General features: G+C 62.7%; 1 long non-coding RNA gene across 1 annotated transcript in view; it reads right to left on the reverse strand.

Moving 5' to 3' along the window:
• The window catches only part of LOC107182492, a 19,042-nt gene extending 15,126 nt beyond the window's left edge, over positions 1–3,916 (reverse strand). The window contains exon 1 of the long non-coding RNA XR_001513206.1: positions 3,885–3,916. This is a non-coding gene — a long non-coding RNA (uncharacterized LOC107182492). The remainder of the gene's footprint in view (positions 1–3,884) is intronic.
• Between the last annotated feature and the right edge of the window lie 3,013 nt (positions 3,917–6,929).

The following is a 6,929-nucleotide window of genomic DNA, read 5'->3' on the forward strand; positions in this document are numbered from 1 at the left end:
GTCCAGCGCGCACGGCTGTGGGATAACTGGGAACGGGCACTGAAGTGGACATCTAAACTTCTTGCTGATTTCAAGTAGCTGTAAAAGATGTGGTTTCTAGAATATTGTAAGCACAGACTAAATGCATTTCACGTCTCCGGTGTGAAGACTCGGGTTGGGGGCCCCAGCACAGACGTGTCTCCCTTTTCTTCCTGAGCTCTATGTTTGCTCAGCCTTCCTCGTGAGTTTTACGCTGATGGCTCGTGCCTTCCTACTTGAGGCGACTGATCACCAACTTCTCTCTGACTGCAGCTCAGAACCTGCTGCTTTGGGAAGGCGAGCCCCCCCCAGCCCCCCCAAGAATCTTCTGTGTAATGGTTACCAGTAAGGTGGCTTGTGACAGTCCTGATCGCAAACCTCTCCCAGGCATTGAGTCAACCGACTCCCCAGTACCTCGCTCAGGTCCAGCAGGCACTGCCGCACCTTGGCCAGGAGGCAAGGGGCTACTGCCGGATGCCCCCGAGCTCCGCGAGTGCTTCAGGCCGCACTGACAGCCACACCTGTCCTCAGTCCCTAAACGCACAAGACAAATGCGCCTCGGGCGAGGGTCCATCTCAGGTGCCTCAGTTAAAGGGGTTGTGGGCCTGCCCTTGGTGCCAGCTCCGCCCTGTTGCTGGAACATTCCAGGACAGGAGTGCCGTCTGCTGGCTGGGGAGGAAGGGAGTGTGAGGTGGCCTTGGGCGGGGCCCTCGGGCCTGGACTGTGCGTGGAGGTCCGTGGGGACGTTCAGCCTGAGTTCCCACACCTGAGGGCTCGAGGCAGCCCCTGCGTGGCCGCGGCGTGAAGCGCTTCCACGCACTGTTTCCCAGGCCTGGGGGGTGGGGCGCGTGCGCCACGGGATTAATTGGGACCTCGTGCCGCTCCCTTCGGCCGGAGCGGCTGATCGCCTGTGCTCCCAGGTGTCGCTGGGTGGAGGCGATGGGCCCTCATGAACGCAGGTGTCTCGGGCGCGGCAGTCCCGTTGCCTGTGGTCGGGTTAGTGTGAGCCTCGGGAGGCTGCCTGCGGTTCCACTTTAATTGGCCAGAAAGATGTGCTGGAAGCAGGAAGGTCTCCGGGGGATGAGGGGGGGTGGGGGGCCGGGTTTGGGTTGGGACAGGTTCTCCCCGCAGGGGCCCCCGTGAGGAGCACGGTTCTGGAGAGGGGTCTGCTGTCCCCGGGGAGAGCCACTGGGTGGTGAGAGGTCCCGGGGGGTCGCCAAGGGGGGGCCTCCCCAAGACCTCCCTCGGTCCCACTCAGCACGGCCGGAAAGCAGGCTGCCGCCCCGCGCTGTGGGCCGCTGGGAGTGCGACCTGCCTTCTGTCCTCAGCTGCTGGTAGAATCTGTCACGCTAATTTGGACTTGTGTTTGGGGACAAGACGTGTCGTGTCCTCAGACCGAGGAGCCCTTTGTTCCCAGGTCAAGGACGCTAGGAGCTGCCCCCCGATGACCGTTAGGGTTTTGTGGTTCACCTGACAGCGCAGGAGACACAGGGGCAGGCAGCGCGCCCCTCGCCCACTCTGGGCGAGTGGGGGAAGGAGCCTTAGAGGTGCCGCCTCCATTGATCCCTAAAGCACGAGTCCCTCCTTACACCCTCTTGGCATCTCAGACCTCGAGACCGAGTCCGGTTCGTACCCAAAGGCTTAGGGCAGCCAGGGCTGCTGAAGGGGAAACGGGCCCTCGGGGGACTGCACAGCGAGGCCGCTTGTCCTGGACTTGCCCCTCACCTCCCAGCCAGGGGTGCCGCCTGTAACAGGCCCAGCGAGGCGGGCGGTGAAAACCCAATGCACCACAAGTGGGGATCAGCCCCGCAGGCCTGCACACTGCTACCCTCTGCTGGATAGAGCCAGGCCGGCCAGGCCCGGGCTGCTTCCCGTCCTCCTGCACCCCGTCCTGCACCCCGTCCTGCACCCCATGCCCCATGCGAAGGCTGCTCTGACTTGGTGAGCGGGTGCTGGGTGGTTGTGGAGCTGAGGCTGTCTGCTCTGATTGGCCAGCTCAGGCGCCCTGTGGGACAGGGAAGGGAAGCTCCGCTTGAAGGATTCCGAGGGCTACGTGCTGTCGTTCCTAAGGGGGTGCAGAGGCCTGCGCCTCTTGTGCTTCAGCACCCGCGGTCCAGAGCCCGGCCTGTGCAGGGAGCGGATCCTCCTGCACCCCGTCCTGCACCCCGTGCCCCATGCGAAGGCTGCTCTGACTTGGTGAGCGGGTGCTGGGTGGTTGTGGAGCTGAGGCTGTCTGCTCTGATTGGCCAGCTCAGGCGCCCTGTGGGACAGGGAAGGGAAGCTCCGCTTGAAGGATTCCGAGGGCTACGTGCTGTCGTTCCTAAGGGGGTGCAGAGGCCTGCGCCTCTTGTGCTTCAGCACCCGCGGTCCAGAGCCCGGCCTGTGCAGGGAGCGGTGCACCCTGGCGGGGCCGTCCCTGGCCTCGTGTCCTTGGCCCAGAGGCCGCCCACTGATCCAAGCTCCAGCTTCTGTGTTGTAACCGGGGAGCATAATGAGGATCTGTTCCTGGCGCTGGGCCAGCCGGAGGAATAACGCTGAGGCGGCCCCATGCAGAGCACTTGGCTTCGCTCTGCAGGACCCGGGGGGTGGCGGTGGGGGGGCTCTGCTGTGTTACCAGTCTCTCCACTGAGCAGGGAGAAAAGGCACAGAGAGGTTAAGTAACTTGCCCAAAGCCACACAGTAGGTGGCTGAGCTGGGGTGAACCTTGGAGTGTTGGGTCTTCGCTAACACCGTGCAGGTGTGGGGGGCTGCGGGCTGCCTCCACCCACAGGAAAAGTTGGGTTCTACACGTGCACTGAGTGTGTGCGTGCGCAGTGTGGGGCGGCATGTCTTTCCTCAACACCATGACTGTGAGAAACGGTGGTAACTTCATGAAGGAGTGATGTTGAACACAGTCCGGTGTAAAGTGAACTGGGACCTGTGTCCTGGACCCATACATGGACCCACATGTGAGCCAGTGGCAGGTACACCAGGAATTCAAACGCTGTGAAGAGATGGAGGCAGAACTGTGTCAGGGAGCCAGGCCGGCGGACGCGTCCCCGGGGCCGGCCCTCAGTGGCATTGTCACCAGCTGTTATCGGCCTGTCCTTGGTCCGTCCCGGCGGTTGGCGCAGCGGCGGCGAGGCTGCGGCAGATAAGAGCCCCGCACGTGTGTCCGTTTGTGGTTGTGGGGCTCAGATAGGTCTGTGGGCCGTGGGGGAGTCTGGAGGCCGGGCCAGTGCGGCCGTGGTTTCTGCTGCTCATGATATGGTTTGGGGAACTAGTTCTCCGCCATTTTCCTGTGGATTTTCCTCAGGGTCCCTCCGAACCTGGTCCATCTGGGGTTGTCCTGCCACATAGTCCTGCCTGGGCCGGGATCCGGGCCTCTCCCACAGCGCTGCCTCCTCCCTGCCCCGTGGTGGCTGCTCGCCTGCGGAAGTGCTTACCGCTCTGCTCTGCGAAGTCCTGGGCGCGGGTGACTCATCACCCCGCGAGCGAGGGGCAGCATCAGCTGGGCTCTGACCGCCTCTCATTGCGGGGAGCTGAGCACGGGGCCCTGATGATTCCTTCTCCTGGACCGAGGCACCCTGAGGACCGGCGGCATGGTGCTTTGCAGGTGGTGTGCCCGGGTGTCAGCTCTGCCCCCGAGTGTTTCCGGGGCCTGCGCAGCCCTGCCGAGTCTCAGGGCACCCGCGTCTCTGGCAGACACAGCGCCGAGGCCTCTGTGGGGACCAAGGGAGTGGCCAGGCCTCGCTGTCCCCGGTGCCCCTGACCTGTGCCCCTGGGCCAGCCAGGGCTTCTCTCCTGGACTCATCCCTCCTGGGCGCCAGCTCTCTGCCAACATACGACCTCAAAACATGGTGTCATCTGAAGCCCACGGGAAAGACAGCACGAACCTGGCAGACCCGGGCCTGCTCTGCGGGACCCACTCGCCTGCCCAGCTGCCCACCTGCGAGCCAGCAGCTGGGTGTGACCCCGGGGGTATCTGCGAACGGCCGACAATGCCACTCATCCTTGGCTCTCAAGGGCTGCATGTGTCAGCCCTGGCATGCCCTCCTGGTGGGCCTGGCGAAGAGGGTGCTGGGGGGCTCAGGGTCCTCCTGGGCTGAGTTGGGCTGGCCTGGCCTGGTTCTTTTGCCACAGCTGGTCTTAAGCCCCAAACCAGGATTTTTCAACTTTTTCAACCCATTCTTTCTCCCTTTTTATTTATTTATTTTTTTGGCTGATTTTTCACCCTGGGAAGATCTTATCTAGATTTACATTTTTTTTAAAAAATTGCAAGACAGTTTTATGCCTGCAGGATTCGCTTCCAGCCTGAGCCACGGGTGCCACACTGTGCTGGCTGCCGTGGGCGTGGTCCCGTGTGTGCCTGTGGAGGGCCCTGCGTGTCCCCCTTCCCCTGAGTTAGGGTGGGGGTCCCCACTGGGGTGCCTGGCCAGTCTGGGTGAGGGGCTGAGGGCTGTTTTCAGGCTGGCAGGGGACGGAAGCTCAGGACAGCAGGCTGTCTTTGCAGGGAATTGAGTTCCGATGGGTCACGTGTGGGTTGTCCCTCGGGGCACACGGACCCTTGTCTGAGGGACCTGCTGTCTGCCCGGAGCATCCTGGTGGAGGCTCTGCCTCTGGGCGGGATTTGATAACAAAATGACCAAGGACTTGGAACTCCTTTTTTTAAATTCTCGCCTGAGGCTATGATCATTGATTTTTAGGGAGCGAGCAAGAGAAATACGGATGTGAGAAAAACATCGATCGGTCGCCTCCTGTGTGAGTCCCACCAGGAATTGAACCCCAGCCTCTTTGCTGTAGGAGACGATGCTCCAACCAGCTGAGCCTCCAGTCGGGACCGCGAACTTGTTGAGTCAGCCCTTCCTCGCTGTAGAGCTTGCTGTCCTCATCACTGACAGCACCAGCGCCCCATGTGTCTGGCTGGACGTCACTGTCCCTGTAGCTGTGGTGTCCTTCTGTTGCCAGGAAGCAGGTGGCCTCCGCTTGTAGGCCGGGGGAGTCGGCCAGGCAAGGGCCTGGCCTCACAGCCTTCCAGCTCGCGGCTCAGGGGCCTGTGGACAGCAGGTGGCCCACGGAGCAGAGGCTGTGGGACAGGGTGACCTCTCAGGCCTTCACGGTGCCTCTCCTCTCAGCTGCCCGGCGGGGCCAGACTGTGTGTATGTGGGACCAGGAAGGCCGCCTGGCGTGGTTTCCTGTTTGGCGAAAGCTGGTGGCCATGGTTAGTGGTCACTGGGGCCTCGAGGAGGTGGCAGAGGAGGGTGCTTGGTGCTGCTGTCACAGAGCTCGGCGTGTTCAAGTCGCATGTGCACGGCCACTTGCTCCTTCCTGGGGCTCCCGCTGGCTCTGAGGCAGCCTTGAGTTCACCTGCGGGCAGTCCGAGCCCCCGGCCGAGGGAGGGCTGGACCAGGAGGGCAGCCTCGCTAGCTCTGAGCCTGAACCCCAGCAGCCGGGGCGGGCAGCCCTGCAGGCCACACAGGTCCCTGCACCCGAGCGAGAGGCCCTGCCCGCCCGCGTCCACGCGTGTCCGGCTGCACTCGGTGGCACCTGGACGGGCTCCTGCTTCTGTGAAACGTGAGGCCCGTTGTTGCCGACCTGGTTTCTTCCTCACTCCGTCTTTCCTCGGCTCCATCTGTGCTGGGTCACTTTTCAAAATGAGTGAGCTCTTCCTGAGCTTCAACATGCTCCCGCCCCGGCCAGCCTCATGGCCAGCGAGGGGAGCCTCGTCCGCCGCCGGCTGCCGCCCGGCTTCTCCGACAGTGCCAGCCCCTCGCCTCTGTGCAGCCCCGGGGCAGGTCCAGGAGAGCGCGTGGTCTTCCGTTTCTGCTGTGACTGTTTCGCGAGGCCCAGAAAGGGCCCGTCTGTCACCCTGGGCGGCCCTCCTACTTTCTTAAACGTAGACTCCATCTTTCTCTCTCTTACCTGCTTTTTTTTTTTGTATGAAACTCCATTGCTCAATTCCGTTGTAAAGGAAACTACAGAAGGAAGGACTGACCAAAAAGTTATGAAAAGATTATGCAATGGCCATCTCAGGACGAGAATCCCTGTGCCCATCGAGGGCCCTGTTCACGCCCCTCCCCCTCTAACTGGGTGGCTCTGACCCGGTTGGGGTCGTGGATTCCTTTGAAAACCAGGTGAAGGCTGTGGGCCACTTCCCCACAGAAACACAAAACCCCGTGTTCTTATACTTTAGGGAGTGAGTGCCCACTAACATCCCACACGGTCCTCTAACATCCCACATGGTCTCCCTGGAAGGAGCCCTGTCCTGGGGCCTCGGACCTGCAGGGCCAGCCGCCTAGTCTGCCTCTGGGCCCCGCAAGACAGAGCTTGGCCGCCAGTCTGAGTGGGGGATGGGGTGAGGGTGCGCTCAGTGCCCAGAAGCAGGTGGACGGGCTGGCGCTGGCAGGCTGGCCCCTGAGGAGTGGCTGGAGAGGACCCGGAGGGGGTGGTGGTTGTGGCTCCTCGTTATGACTGTTGTGACCGTGGTTAGCAGCGACTTTCCACGGGATGGGGATGGGGGAGGGAGGGGCACGTGCCTCGGGCACTAGAGGCAGAAGGCGGCCTGCAGCGGTGCCTTGCGGATGCCCGTTCACTTTGTGGGAGAATGTAGGGTAGTTAAAATTAGCAGCGAGAGCCACAGAGAGAAGGCTGTCCAGCTGCATTGAGCAATGTCGCCCCGAGATAAGGCTTAGGAGCGGGTGGAATTCCTGGGCCCAAGCCTGGCGGGCCGGCTCCTGATCCGGGAGCGGGGGTTCCGTGAGGGGCCTGCTTGCCCAGCCTCGACCACCAGCTCCCTGGAGGCTCCCTGCAGAGGGCACGTGCACAGGGCCCGCGGGTCTCTGGCACGTGGCCACCTAGTTCCTCTCAGGTCAGGCCCGGTGACCCTCCAGCCCGGCCTCTCGGGCGGCAGCAGAGGCTGGGGGCGGCCCATC

The sequence above is a fragment of the Myotis davidii genome, unplaced genomic scaffold (assembly GCF_000327345.1).
Source record: "Myotis davidii unplaced genomic scaffold, ASM32734v1 scaffold1717, whole genome shotgun sequence".
Lineage (NCBI taxonomy): Eukaryota > Metazoa > Chordata > Mammalia > Chiroptera > Vespertilionidae > Myotis > Myotis davidii.